Raw genomic sequence first — 16,021 nt, 5'->3', positions numbered from 1 at the left:
TGGTACTTTTAATCTAGTTCAGATTTATGATGTCAACAGAAGGAAAGTTCTCCCTCGCTGCTCGCCTGAGATGAAATGGAATGTGTGCACAGACTTTAAATACATCCGAGGGTGTTTTGGCGGACGATGGAAAAAAGTAGGTTTGCCTCATGTTCGCCAAAGTGAGTGCCCCGTGTGATTGAGCCTACAACCTTTTACAACTCTGACTAGGGGAAGTCATGAGGTGAACTGATAACCCAAGCACTGCATCAAACAGGAAGGATTGCGGTGTCTCTGGAAAAGATAAAAGGCGGAGCTGAAGAAAGTTCAAATTGGAACTTAAAACAGAGCAGGCAAAAAGGAAAAAAAAGGGGGAAAAAGATGATGAACAGCCAATATAGATCGACTCTATCTCGTGCCTCATTCCACATGTACACCCTGTGGCTGCGTTCCTCATTTCCATAAAAGTCTAGGCCTTCATCTGACAAGGGGAAAGAGAGAAGAGAAACTTTGCTTGGAGAGAAGACAAAGCGTGAAGAACATTGCATCACGCCCTCATCCCGCAGACGCTCCTGTGTGGTCGCACGTGACATATCCATTAATGTGCTGCATGAGGACGGTGCCATGAAGCATCTAACCACACACGGTAAATCATGGTGTGGATGGAGCACAACGCCAATTGTGTATTTCTCAGAAGGAAACAAATCAGCTGAGTCACAAATGAAGGGTCAACTACAATAAAAAAGGAACGTCCTTAAACTGCATCTGGGAGACAGAGCGTGAAATATTTATGCAAGTAGGCTGATGTGAAAGATTTACTGTGCTGTCTTGACTCACATTTTGGCCGTCCTGTCAAACGGCATGCGGCTAAATCCGCCTCGGCGCAACGTAGCCGTGTCGTTGTGTCAAGACTGATTGTTTGCTGCGTCTCAAAGATCAGAGCATGACCTTAATGACCTGTGCGACGCCGAGTGTTGGATTACCGAGTTGCCACTGACAGGCTACATATTATATTCTGATTGCGAGTGCAGCAGCTGATACCCCCTCTGCCCTCCCCTGGTTGAACCCGACGCCAGCAGCAGGACGCTTGGGGGAGGATTCAGCAGGACGAGGCGTCCGGCTAAACAGCAGCGACACACAGCGCTGCCATTTCTCTTCATCCTCCCCTGGACACACCTCGTAAAAACAAATGAACCCTCACCTTTGTGGCTACAGAGGACGGATGCAGCGCCGTTATGGGGTTGCATTTCATTCCAGGATGTCAGGGCGGTTACGGCTTCGCGAGCCGCCTCGGGTAGTGGATCCAGACTTTTGCAAGCTTTGAATTGGATTCCACTCAGAGGGGTTGAGGTGAAATAAAGAGAAAAGCCATGATGTTCTGCGATGTTTGGACTTCAGGGTCTGTTGTGTGCTCTAAAAGCGACAGTAACTAAAAGCAAGTGTTAGAATTTAACTTGAGGGTCATAGGCCAGATGCTGCATAAGCATTCCTACTGCACCAAGCTCATAAAGCACTGGCTGTCCTATTGATTTCACCGTCTTTATCGGTGTTTCTGAGTGGCCAATGGCCAAAACACAGCGGGACGGACACGCTTGTCATATTTATGTAAGCGTTCGCAGTGCCCAAGAGAAACAACGAGCGTCGGAGCCTCGTCTATCTTTGTCAACCCGCAAAGACGTGTCATCTTTGTTTGTATTTGCTTGTATTATATTCCTTTTTTTACAAGGATAATTTAGAGAGGCTTTCTCATTGTGTCCACCAGCAGCACAATGCAACACAGCTGATATGGCTGAATTGGTGTAAATCAATTTCCAGTATACTGAAACTACACAGAACTACAACATCTTTGTGTCAGCGGCCGCCGAGATAAGGGGCCGTCGTGAAAAACACAATTACAAAAGGTTGTAAACAACACGTCAGAGCGGATGGGTCAAACTAGAAAAGCACTCTGAGAGCACTGACCTCCGCCAAGCAGCTCATTCCCCTTGTAATTAGATTTACAGCGTCCTCATGGTGATCTGGATCATCACCAAAATGATTCTAATCATTTTCATACTCTCTAAGACAAACTGTTCCTCTTGTGCACGAAGCCAGGAGTTGATAAGCGGCATCGTGATTAACCAGTCATTGTCTTTTTCATGTGAAGAAAGCCTGACTATCGAGCGTGCTTGGCATCGCACCACCTGGATTATCTGGATTATCTGTTTGGGTGACTAAAAGTCCAACAGAGTCTGTCATTATTCCGGCACACTGACTGGGTCATTAGCCTCATTTGCAAGAAAAGTCAAAATTAATATTAAAAACCAGGAACAGATTAATATTTCTATAAGCAGTGGAATGCTGGGTACTTGGTGTTTTAAAATTTGTGTTTTGCTGAAAGATCTCCACAAGTCTTGCAAAATAATAGTAAACCATAATAAAAGCACGAGTAGAGATGACTTAGTATCTATCATGCAGTAATTTCAATACAAAGAATGCTAAAATACTAATGAGACAGAGTAAAGCACGGAACAGCAACGTGTCAACTTTGCCAATCATTTGCACTTCTAATTACTGGCCTATAATCTGCCTCTGTTTTGTTGCATACTAAATTATGGTGAAAAGGCTTACAATAACATTAAATACAGGCCATCAATTTTAATCTGACTATAAAAACAAACACCTGCTTAGCACGCCAATAATCAAGTCCAGATTTTTGATTCATTCCTGTGAAAGATTTCCATCGACAAATCATTTCACTGAGGACCCTCCGCTTGAGTCAGCCTGAAACTGAATGAGTTCAACAACCCGAGTTCATATTCAGGTTAATTATGTCCAAGTCTCTAAATAAATGCAGGTAGTGGCCTCTGCTGCTGTTGCACCGACTCACCATGATTGACTTCCTCAGTAGGCTTTTGGGGATTAGGTTGACCCAGAGGACGAGCGGCTACTGTGTGCTTTAGTGTTGTAATTACGGGGTGAATATCATAGCTCAAGATATTGTCAGTGTTGCCATAAGTCCTTGAAGCAAATAATGGGCCTGACTCACAATCAAATCCTAGTTTATCCCAAACACGTTATCACATGCAGTTATGGTGAGTAAACCCAGTTAGCGCAGCATATGTGTTCATAATAAAAGCTTAACGCTTTAACTCAGAGTCTCTTTTTCAAGAGATGAAACAAGCCACAGATGCAGAGTAACCTAAAAAGGTGCCTCATAATGAATCCATTACAAGGAAGGAGAATTTCTAAAAGTGGCACAATGAAATTATTTTTAGGTTTCTGTGGATACATTACACAGAATATTCAGATATTTGTCTCCTTGACAATGGATATGCTCTGAATGCCATTAAGACGGTAGATAAGGTACTTATAGGCCGCTGTGTGTCGACTGCTTTCAGATTATAATCGCCTGCTCTACTTATTGTGAGGTGGCTGCACGTCTGTTCATACTAACAGGAGGAAGGAGATCTCAAATATGCTGGAACGTGACAAAACAAATATTTAACAAATGTTTTGCTTTGTAATAATTCTAGGTAATTAATGGATTAAAGAAAGACTTTACTCTATAATCACTATACAGAAACAAAATGAAGTTCCATTGCTTTGATGGAAAAAAAAAGGGAAATTAGGAGCACTGAGAGACTGTTCTAATGACTCCTACAAAATGGTTGGAATAGTTTGGTTGATTAGAAATAAAAACAGAAAGCCATGCCGGGCTTCCCTTAGTGTACATTACAGGCTTGACGGCAGATATATTCACCTTGCAGGGTTGAAGTCTTTAATCCTGTGGGTTAATCAGCACACTGATGGAGGGAGAACGTTATTTCAGTTTCTGAGATTTACACAGACTAAAAAAAAAGAACCAGAGAAAGATCTGCATCTTTGCCTCACGGCGTGAGCAGAGCATTCAATATTAAACTTTGCTCCTGAATGAAACGGGAGTGGAGGGGTCAGCGTGCAGGTGTGCATGCATCAGGAGTTAATAGAGGCGGCTGTGGCTCTGCAACAGCTTTGTCAAAGGAAGATGGGAGGCAAGGCGTGCAGCCCATTCATCACCGGCGCTGTCTCGGCCTGAGCCCCAGCCTCCTTAAGCCAGGTGATGAAGGTGGATGTCAGACCCTCGCTGCTACTCAACTACATCCTGTCCCCGCTGAATCCAGATACAAAGGATCAGATGCCTTCACTGCTTGATGCTGTAGCCATGGCGATGGCAGGATTGTGGCCTGCCTGTGTGTAGGATTGCTTCAAACACATGGGGTATCGACTCTCCAAAGTACTTTAGTTATTTGAATACCTTGATGCTGGTGCAAATCTGCAGACGTTTTATGCAGCGCCTACTGTGTAACTGAGAAATCTTCATCTTACCAGGAGATTACATATGGCTGACTTTAAAGTAATGAAAATCCCCAATCAGCTTGACTGCTCAGAGGAATCCGGTATTAATCTTACTTGAAACAGACAGACACCGTCTTACTGTCCTATGGTATTAAAAGCAGAACGATAACTTCTTTCAGCCAAACAAGCACTCAGAAGTCATTTCTGTTTGACCTAGATTACAACATCAGGATGTAGCTTCACCCATTAGGGACACAGGCTTATGTTTGCTCTGGATTTGATGTGTAGGTGGATGTTGGTTCAATCATTTTAGGGAGGCTAAGCCATTCAATCACACAGTGTTTCCATATTAGATCTGTACGCACACATTCCAAGTAAAGGGAAGAATGGCGAAACAGAACTGAGGTGGAAAATATTTAAAAGACAAAGTCACCAATCTTTTATGATTTTGTGATGTTGCTGCTGTTGTTGCCTCACAGATGCAAGGTTCTGGGTTCAAATCCTGACACGTAACAAGGTCAACATGTACCGGAATACACAACACAAACAACTTCATCACGGTCAGATGTAAGGATATCAATGGCCGTTGATGAGCACATAGCTCCCTACTTCTCAGACCTGATGCATGCAATATGTGCTGCTATTACACAGGCTGCCTGACAGTTAGAACTCCTTTCTGCTTTGATCAAGTGCAAACAAGTCCGATCAATACAGCCACAGTCTGCTGTGAAAAAAAATTACGATCTCCCGATCTAACACATAAATTCCTCTGTTGTTCATAGACGTGTCTGAAATTACTGGCAGATGACCAATAATCTGCAGACCCTGTTTGGATCGCTTTATACATGTGCGTATTTGTTTTAATCCTCTGTAGCCGCCTTTGGTTAATGCCTTTCCATTAGGCTTGAGAAACTTGCATGTGTCCTTCATTTAGTGCATTCTGCCATAAATGATTGACAACCATGAACGAATGAAGCTCTCTTTTTGCAGCAGATTAACAGATTGATTCTGTCAGATTAAGCCCAGGGACACGAGTGGGAGCAGAATCTAAAGCCACCTGGGAACAACATCAACATGCAAGAAGATGCTCACACCTCATAATGAAACTTTACTTTCACCCCTCCACGATGTCCTGGTTCCTTGAGGTGGGTGAGATGAAATACCCCCCCAGAGTGAATAAATGTCATGCAGAATTCTGGTTTGGCCTACAGTACGTTACATAGATTCACACATTAAACCCAATGTGATTAAAGCATCATTGAAGCATTTATTTAATCTTGTTCAATCAGAGTCAACCTGCAAAGACATACATTGACTGTGTTTTTATTCAATATTCATTAATATAACAGCCTTAAGATAAATATCAATGTGAACCAAACATCCAATCATTGTAGTCCAGCTTGCTTATGTTGATAAAAGCCTTTTCCGTATTACAGACTGATGTAAACTTGCTGCAATCAAATGTTGTTCCACAAAAATGCTGTGGGCACTCGGGCCTGAATTTTGGAAAGGAAACATCAATACAACTCAAAGCTTTGCCAACAAGCGCATAGAGCGGTTTTCTGTCAGCCAGAGAGGCACCCTCTTCCAGCACGGACGAGGACGCTGCCCTAAGCGGTCCTTTGTGATGAAGAGCGCTGATGAAGACGTCTAATGCCATGGCTGGAGGTCAGCAGTGTTCATGAGGAGTGTCACTGCATGACATCCTTCCCACTCTATGATTTATACGCTTCCGATCGGCAACTGCTGAGAAGGAACAACTCGCCCACGGTGGAGGGCAGAACTGCTTCAGCAGGCGTCCTTGATGCTGGCAGACATGACACTGAGCGAAGTCTAAAATTCAACACCTGGAATTCTATGCAAACAATTCCAGGGGATGCCGTTCAGGTATCGTTTGATAAAGAAGCTTTCTAATTTGAAAACTGTTCCATCCTGGTCAAGCAGTACAGAGAAAGCAAGGCCCAGACGACAGGGAGTTCAGAGATAAGAGTGACGGGTCAAAACCATAAAATAGTCCAAAGAAAGTGACCACAAGGTCCAGCTACACAGCCAGCTCATTACGGGTATATCACAACGATTCCTACGGCCAAGAAAATGAGAGGCAGAAGACAGATATCTGAGAGAACTGACAAAATGCAAGGGGAACGTTGGGAACTAAAGGGCTGGAATGATAAACTGGCAACGATCACTTGGAATCACACAAAATAAATGCACTGGGAGACGAGAAACAGGTGGCACGGGGTGGGGAGGAGACAATCAGAGACAGGTGGAACAAACGAGATCACACACTGGAGAGAAAAACGGAGGAGGGGTGAGTCAAGGAATATACAATCCACTAACATTAGATGGGGAATACACAGAATTAACTATCACTGGAAGACTGAAACAGAGGTCTTAACTGATAAAAGGAAATGATCAGCCTAAAAATGGAACGGAAATAAACTGTCAATATCAAAGAGAAAACGGTAACACAAAACCACGACAATAAGCTTTTAGAATGACAAAGTATGAAAAGAATAAACCACAATTCCACTAACTGGTTCTCGGATGCAGCGTCTCCTTCAGTCATCTCTGAATGCAACCCAGGCAGCGGCTCTTCTCTAACTTCACAGACATCATAATTATAGGATACAAAGGTTCCTTTGATGAAAACATTTACTTTTAGATGACAGAAATCTGAAACCTTTATATGATGAATATAAATTCATGATCTTATATTTTCATGCTGCGGTTAAAATAAACAAACCAGTCGAGGTCAAGGAAAAGAAGAGTGAACTGAAGGCTCCAGATAGTTCAGCTGCCCATTGGGAGGTTGCATCCTCTCACTATTTCACTCATATGGCTTTCTTGCTACAGTTTGAGGCACCATTAAGGATTAAATAAAACACCTACTGGCTGTCTAACAGAGTCCATAAAACAGACTGGTGTAATGTTCCTTCTTCTCAGCCATTAATTGAAATCTTTGTTTATCATTTTGGGCACAATCACCCATGGCGCCCATAAAACAGGCAATGATGCGAGCTGGGCGTTGAAATTCTGATATGATTAGGTATTAAACTGGTGATGCATTCCATTCTAGGTTCTTGGGACAGTTAAATTCAAACATTTCCATCACATTTTTTCTTTTAGGTGACGCAGTTGTGTTCTTGCAAAGCGCAGATAAGAGGAATTGGACAGTTTAGAGTCTCGTGAATTGATGGCGTAGCCTACGTTGCTTTTCATTCAGAACATGGCTTGAATTTGTAAAGGTCCCGGTGCAGCTCGAGAGAGCTCCCTATGACCTTCACTGAGCTTCAGATGGGTTTTTGTTTTAATTGTTCAAGCTCCTTTAAGTTTTTTGTCCATTCAGAAATAGTTTGGGGCTATTCATTCATATGAGGCCTGTATAATGCAGACATCTCTTCATTATGTTGATTTATAAAACAGTGAGGGATTTGAGTTTAGCAGTAGTTTATTCTGGTCATATTATAGATACACGAGAAAAGCACTGAGAGAGCGCAGACCTCCTCCAAGCAGCTCATTCCCCTCCTAATTGGATTTACACTGTCCACAAGGTGATTTGGATCGTCATCAAAAGGTTCTAAATTTTTCTTGGTGTCTTTATACACCAAACATGAAAAGTAAAAGGGAATCAGAGTTGATGTGTATTTTTAACTGATTTATGAATCCATTAATGTGTTTTCAATCAGAATCCATAATAGTTTTGCTCGTACGACCTGGATGACTGAGAACCTACATAGACATCATTTTGCACTAATTTTCTTTGTGAGTGGACACAAGCACAAAGTCTTTAGATGTACAAATACAGGAATACTTTGTACACGCCTGTTTCTGCCTCAGTACTTTTCTAATTTTGAAAATAACTTCCTTAAAGTGTTAACTTAAAGTGACTATGTCCCAACAGCAACTGCTCTACCATCAGAGTGCAACAACTGATGAGTTCAGGCTTTCTGTTTTTCCACCATGTCCCAGCTTAGCGATAAGAACTCGGGAAGAAATGGAAAAACCAAGCCAGAATCTTTATCTCTCGACATAGTGGATAAACTTAACCTCTGCCTGGGTGTTATCAAACTCCAGTGAGCAGGATCATAATTCTTGTCCATGTGAACATTTACCCTCTGGTCTTCTCTGAATGGAGCGGTACTGTATCCTGAATCTCACGGCTGGACAAATGTTCCCTTTCCACCCGGCATGTCTCGTCTATAATAAATCCTTTAAATTACTCTACATTTGTTCTGGGCCAGAAACGTAATGTTCTTTCTCACAGTTCTCCCAAGACAAAGTCGAGAAAAAATCAAGTAGAAGGACCAAAAATATCCCTCAAAAATTAGAAACACAATCAGTTTCTGGAAAACATTGATGGAGGAGTTACCCTCTTAGTCTTTAAAATAAAATAACAAAGATTTTTAATGTGGCACACAATCCAAGAAATGTACACTTTTGAGCTGCACTGAAAAAAGGAGCATTGGATTTCAATTCAGCGTAATCAAATCTTAAAAAGGTGCATCGGGGGAAAAAGAACACAAGGCAAGGCTGATGGATTAGAATGGGATTTAGGTTCGGTTTAACCGTTGGCTGATCTGAAGGTTGTGAGTGAAACCATCCCGGCCCAGCAGAGCAGAACAATTGTGAAAACCCCGCTCTGCATGCCATCTATTGGTAAATGACATGGAGAATCAGAGACAGCTGCCTGCACCATTTGCCGTGTGCATGAACAACATGCAGCGCTCCGCACAGACGGTGTTTCAGGCTTCCAGTAAACACCTCCATCCTGCTGTTTGTCCAGAAAGTCATTTATTTATTTATTTTAGACAGATGTGAGTGAGCAAATATTTATAAATAAACAAGCAGACATCTCACTCATTCTTATAATTGTTGTTGTTTACTAACACTTCATTTTAAAATGTAGAGCAGAGAAACCATGATGACATAGTATCAGTGCATGAAAGATAGACGTGTGGAATCTTATATTCCAACACCAACGCAGCTCTGTATCAACTGTGGAAAGCTCTGGTGTTACACAGTTCCAAAGTGCATTCATGCCATCTGTTAGAATCACCTCGTTAATCACCAACGGGGCTTTAATCACCGTTGTCTGTCTTTTAGCAGCATAACTCAAAAAGTTACAGAAGGATCTTGATGAAATATTCAGGAAATGTTGGGAATGTTACCCGGAGCAGATGATTACATTTTGGCGACGATCCAGAAAAGATCCTGGACTTTGTGGGCTGCTTCAAGAGAGCGTGTAAGCGATCTACTGAATTTCCATAGTAATACCAATAACCCACCCAAAACAAGCGACGATCCAGTGGAGAAAACGTATTGTTTTCCCCATTTGTATTGGAAAATGTTTGTATTAAATATATTTCATTTTCTGTCTAAAATGTGCACCCGGTAATTGGATTGATTGTCAAATGTCAATCTTGTGCTTTTAGAAAAGTAGCTCACTAAAGTCATCAGCATTTGTAGCACCCGTGAACGTCTCCACCAAAAATGATGCCAATCCATCGACTAGATTTAGAAATACTTTGCTGTGCATGACACTAATGGAAAATGTCAGGGGATCGCCGCAGTCATGAGGATTACTCCTCAGATCATTCTAAATATTTGTAGTAACTCAAATCCATCTGATAAGAGTCAGGATATTTCATTATATATGTTAATACCAGTGACAAATGAAAACAACCTAAAACCAACCTATATTTAATTAATTTCAAAGTCGTGGATTGTTGCGGGGATATTTGTGGGGATTCTTGGCGAGTTAACCGGTCCTACCTGCAAATCATCACCATGTGGAGGGGAAGAAATACATTTTCGATTGCATGACAGCCAGAAATCAGATGCATTTCTCTGCCGGCGATATTAAGTGTTGTTCTCCATTCACTCCGCACGCTCTGTGAACAGTATGGCATTCTAATTCAGTCCCTTCAGCGGTATGGGTTCATTCTCTGCAGCTCAAGCCCCCCAGGTCAGAGCCGACACGTCTCGTCTGCACAAGAGTGATTTGTTTGTGAAGCCATAAAACCAAGCAGGCAAAAAATGTGTATCTCTCTGTGGATTGCTTTATCATTCAACGCAAAGAAATGATGGAAACATACAATTTCATGACCAGTCGCTGGATTGTTGGAGAAGCTCATTTGCAAAAGCATCACATGCAGCTGACAGATGGTGAACATTACTGGCTGCATATGTAGCTGTAATGAGGAGTCATTGTATCCACCAGCTTCATCTTTCTCTATCCTCCTCATTAATGTAAAAATACAGAAATGTGTCTTTAAATTCTGCAGAGTATATAGTTGATTGTTTAGCAAATACGCAAGCTTTTAGACACTTGGATTTATTTGACAACCAGATGGAGGGTCCCAGCAAGCAGGCGGCTTTCACCAGAATCCTCTTAGATAATTCCGCTTTCATGGCAAGACGATATAGCAGGAGTAATCGTGTTACATTTCTGTGCATTGTTCTGTATATTGTTTGAATGTGCAGCCATTTTCCTGTCTATCAATGCGGAGGAATTCCTGATAGCACCCAAACACTCATACGGACACAAAGAAATGAGGAAAAAAAAAGAACACACGTGTGCCAATACCTTTCCAAATATTGGTACCAAATCGGATTCAGTGCCTTCGTAATTATACAGGCTGTTGTAGGATTTGCTCTCACGCTGGAAGAAGACGATTTTGATGCAAAGCCAAACAGAAACATCAACGGTGCTCCCGTGTTCCCTTTCATAAAGCCTCTTGTCATTTTCACAGATCATTCAGATATTTTAAAAGTACGCACTGGAAAACGTTGTGTTTCCTAAGTATTCATGCTGTGCCAAGTTTCTGATGTGCTCTGCTGCATATTTGTTTATGTCTTGGAGACAGAATATGTGATTTATAGTTAGACTGGTGGGGGTGGAAGCAGGGGAAGCTGTTATGTTCTTCCTTTGCTGCCTGTCGTGCGCCGCTGCTGTTCTCTCCGGCTCGCTGTATGTTCACCCTGATATGCACCCTCAGGCACTATGCGTTTCATTATTTCTTTTGAAACTTTCATCTGAAGTCTCTGAGGGATTAGCCCTCTTGATTTCTGACACAGTCAATGAAAAACAAGCCTCATATACAGGGAGGCTTACAGCCAGAGGAGCCGCACTCACCCCTCCCCTCGCTTCACTCCTCTCAATACCAAACTGCACAATGGTTTAAACAGCAAGTAGATGCTCCTCTTCATTTTCTCAATTTTGACATATTTAAACTGTTGTTTTGGCAGAAAGTAATAATGGTGTTAGATTTCTGCTCGGCGCTCCTGCTGAGGTTGGTTGCACTCATTATCCTTTTGTCTGCATTACTATTTTTGCTTGAACAAAATCTACTGAAAAAATATGAAGTTTGTTTATTTTGCAAGTTACTTGAATGGCTATAATCAATATTAAATGGCGATCCATCACATGGCGATTTAAAAGCAGTGTATTGTGTTTTCCAATCCCAGAACACAAATGACATACCTTAGTGTAACCAATTTGCCTAATTAGCATGTTTTTGGTGTTGGGAGGAAGCCGGAAAACCCAGAGAGAAGTTTCTCTAACTGATTAGCAGCTGTGTCAATGTTTAGGTATCCCAGTGTTGAATCAAGTCCACTGGACTTGTAGGACTTGTAGTCCAGTAGATTTTACCCAACGCTGGGCTCTACCACAACCTGTTTGAGTATGTTTGAATGGTGAAAGGTCATTGAACAAAGTCAGCGATTCCTTTGGGGATTTTACGCTGTGTAATGATGCAACATCTGCTCATCCTCCTTTCAGCCTCCTTTTGTCAGCATTTTATTACTTTACACTTTACCATTAAGCAAGCGGACTTAATCTGTCTAGTTCGCTCTTACTGGCCGATGTATTGGACACAAGTGTCTCCAATGATCCTTTAATTAGGCAATGATGGACCAGTCACTTAGCATGCAAAGCTGCAAATTTCTACGTCCGCTGACCGGATCCCTCTGCGCTATTATGGAGGCCAGTGCTAATGATCTCAGCAAGTGGCAGCAATCCATTGGAGCGCTGCGGCAAGTTCGTATTAATCTTGCGGGTGACCCAGTTGATGAATGACCCTGGCCCAGAAGGCCTGGCAGATCCCACCTTAATTATGCTGAGGGAGACACACCTGGAGGCACCAGGGGACGTCTCGCTAGCTCAGGAAGAGGCCTGCTGTCCATACGCCGCTAGTCCCGGTCACTGTCGAGCCTTGAGAAAGTGAGCTTTTACAGGAACGCCATGGAGGACATTACAGCTGGAACCAACTTCCAAAGTACATTTTGTGAAAAGGGCAAATGGATGTCATCAATTCAAGGCATTTTCCAGTTATAGGTCATTAGAAGAAAGTGATTTTTAGGCCACCTCCAAAAGAAACTCATTCAAGATGTTGCTTTTTTCTGTAATGATGCTTCCGATAGGACATTTTCACCAGCACTCTAATTTCACCCCATTATTTGGCTGCACTCTGACACATTTAAAAGGAAAAAAAGCGCAGCAAGCCAAATGTTGCATCAGTCAGACATCAAAACCCAGAAGAAGCACGCTGACACAATGGGGCATAATAAATAAGGAGTGGATGTGGTTCAAATACACATGAAAATATAGGAAAAGGGAGAAAATGTGTTTGTAATATTGAATATCATTGAAGACGTTTTGGAGGAGATGAGGATAAATTAGTTTTTGCCCGAAAGCAGAGCACTGGTCATTTTGTCAGTGTCAGTGTTTTTGAGAATAAAAAATAAATAAAATCAGTGTGATATATGCATTTCTGCTTTAAGACATTACATTTTCTAGACATGAAATACACATAATTTTATAAATTTGCAGCTCTGCAATGTTAAGAGTAATAATAATGTTACAATATTCTGCAGCTCCTTTCTGATGACATCAGTGGTTCCTCCCCTTGTTGGTGACGCTGTCTCCAGTTCACTCCCAGTAATGGTCAACTGGCTTTTGAGAGTATAATACATTTCTAAAAAAATATATAAAATTCATAATGATTATTGGGTTTTCTGGAACAACAAACTCCAATAGGGATCCGATAAGCCACCAGTGGGATTCCTCGGAGTCATTATTGGGGGGGCTTCCCTATCTTCATCGACCAAAACATATGTGTGTATAGGATACCTAGTGTGTGTGGTGTTACTGTGTGTCAACATTGTACTACAAGCCAATAGCTGCATCACAAACACCCAACAAATTGATGTAACCGCATCTACGTGCAATAAAGTTAGGATCCGAAAGGTCAGCTGGAAATGGGACAAAGCCCAGAGGAGTTCTCTTAAGGGCCGGCAGAATTTAATACACATCCATCACTTTTCATCATCTAATTAGTCAGCAGCGTGGCAGCTCGGACAGCATTGGAGGGAAGCAGAATTATTGATCAGGTAAAGGATAGTATCTATCATTTCACCTGCGCATTGACACTGCAGCCATTTGAAAACAGGGGAGGGAACATAACCGCAGCAAAGCGTTAGGAGTACCGTGGTTCAATCGATTTCTGCGTGCGACTTCCAATTGAACCCTCCTAATTGAATTTGAATCCGCATTCAAAACCAGACCATCTCCATGGGTCAGGATGTATTTGAAATTTGGATCCCCTGTAATGGAGCAGGCACAATGGACCCCCCCCCCTCCACTGAGGTGTATAATATTAGAACAAACAAATCAATTATGTCAATCCCAGCATCAATTAGTCATTCTGACAGTGGACCCTGCTGAGTTGTGGTAGCGAGTTCAGCCATTCAGAAACAGCCTTCTAGCAACAACAATAGGCTAAAGTGATAAATTGTCTCGTTTCAAACAGCCCACTCAGGAATTTTGTGTTCCTCTGCAAGTATGCACGAATCCCAACATGAGGATAGCGGACAGTGAGAAAGTGCTGAATGTGTGCATGTTGTGTGCACCGCTTTGATTTAAAGTAGCATTTGATGATTAGATCCAAGCGCACACAGCAGGGTAATCTGTTTCCTCAAAATCCTCTCATCGGTAGAAATATTGCTCTTATAAATTAGAGTCTGAAATTATGCATTACACAGGAAAATAAAAAATGAAAAGCCAAGAAAATTAAAAATGTTATTAGGATAAATGCCACATTGCTGCTCAGGTTGGCGTCTGTTTTTTCTGTCAACTCATTCCTGTCTGCTAAAAATAGGTGCATGACTCTTTAAAAATAAAGTTACAATCCTATTTGCTTGGGGAAATGAAATTATTTCAACAATGCTTTTGTTTAGAGGTGGGGAATGAGAGGAATGAATTACACTTACGAACGTGTAGCTTTGTCTGGCAGAGACACGCACCCTGCTGACCCAAAAGTCACATGGTAACTTTTAGCAGTCCTCTTACTAATGGCAAAGGGATGCATAAGGAATCTTTGTTTTCCATTCATCCTGCAGAGGAAATCTTCATAGAAATTTTTGAAGTAAATGCCTCAAGAAAGACTCGCAGACATTTTCTTAAATAAACCTCATCTCTGATGTCAATCGCTGCAGATCAAGAGGGCGTGGTGCCGGTCGCAGTACCTCTAGCCTAAATTGCCCTGAGTAATGTAACGGTCTAGTCCTGCCAAGAAGAAACCTTCCCTCGATAATCATTCGTCTCAGCTCCAGCAGAGAGTTTCAGACTGAGGCAGTGTTCAGAATCAGGTCAGGTCATATTAAAAGTCTCAACTCTCAAGGTGGAGTGGCAGCTTCCGAGCGATGTGGAGAAAGCGCTGGGGCGGGGCCAGATGTAAACTAGTGTGATCAAGGATCTTAAATGTTAGGGTGTGCATTACTTTAGAACCGCTTGATAACCGCTTCACAACCGCTTTGTGCAACTTTAGATGATGAACCAAAGATTAACATGTTTATGTGAATGGATTGGGAAGTGTTGCATAAGATGGAGTTTGATGTTTAATGGTGACATAATAAACATTACATAACAAACATAATTATATCTGCCACTAAAACATCAACAACTAGAAAAGCACTCAGGGACTGTGTGAATATTGTCAGGGTCGCTGGATGTCTGTCACACACTTCTACTTCTAGGTATCGATGTAGTTTGGATCATTCATATCTGAATCCAATCTAGACATGAAATGAATGTTAATGCGAGCTGCAATCACAAGGACACACACTCTCATTGTAATGAACGCTGAGTGTGTGCTGCTAGATTGACACCAGAGTGGCTCCTCTTTAGTCATATTTACGAAACAAACAGACGGGAGAGGAACTCTTAACCTGGAGCGACAAAATCTCCGTTGATTTGCTTGGAGAGGCAAAACGTGACGTTTACAAATCTCGCATCCCGTTAAGTCCTGCTCCCCCCGAGGGAAAAACGGGATGGGACAATTTGATGTCAAATATGCGACACCAACAACAACTTGTCATCTTGATAAAGCATCTGCCGAATCTTGTGCTGCATTTCAAAAAAAAAAAAAAAAAAAAACCTCCATCTCCTGGAGTGACTGCTTGTTTGTCAATGCAAATAGAGACAATGTGAGCAGTCAGCTTTCAAAGGGACCGACACTGTCGAAGCGACTTATGAATGGCTCAGATAGCAGATGCAACAAATGGGACCTGAAACAGGTCAATGCATCTTCTCTTGTGCTCTGATAAGAATTTAGCAATAACACTGAGCGGTGGGATCTGTCTTGTCACAACTTCTCTTGCAACACCCTGACGCTCTGAGCATGCTCAGGAACTGACATTTCGCTCGGATGGGTCGGAAGCCTGA

Source organism: Brachionichthys hirsutus, unplaced genomic scaffold, assembly GCF_040956055.1.
Source record: "Brachionichthys hirsutus isolate HB-005 unplaced genomic scaffold, CSIRO-AGI_Bhir_v1 contig_851, whole genome shotgun sequence".
In the NCBI taxonomy this organism is placed as follows: domain Eukaryota; kingdom Metazoa; phylum Chordata; class Actinopteri; order Lophiiformes; family Brachionichthyidae; genus Brachionichthys; species Brachionichthys hirsutus.
This window is presented reverse-complemented; position numbering follows the sequence as displayed.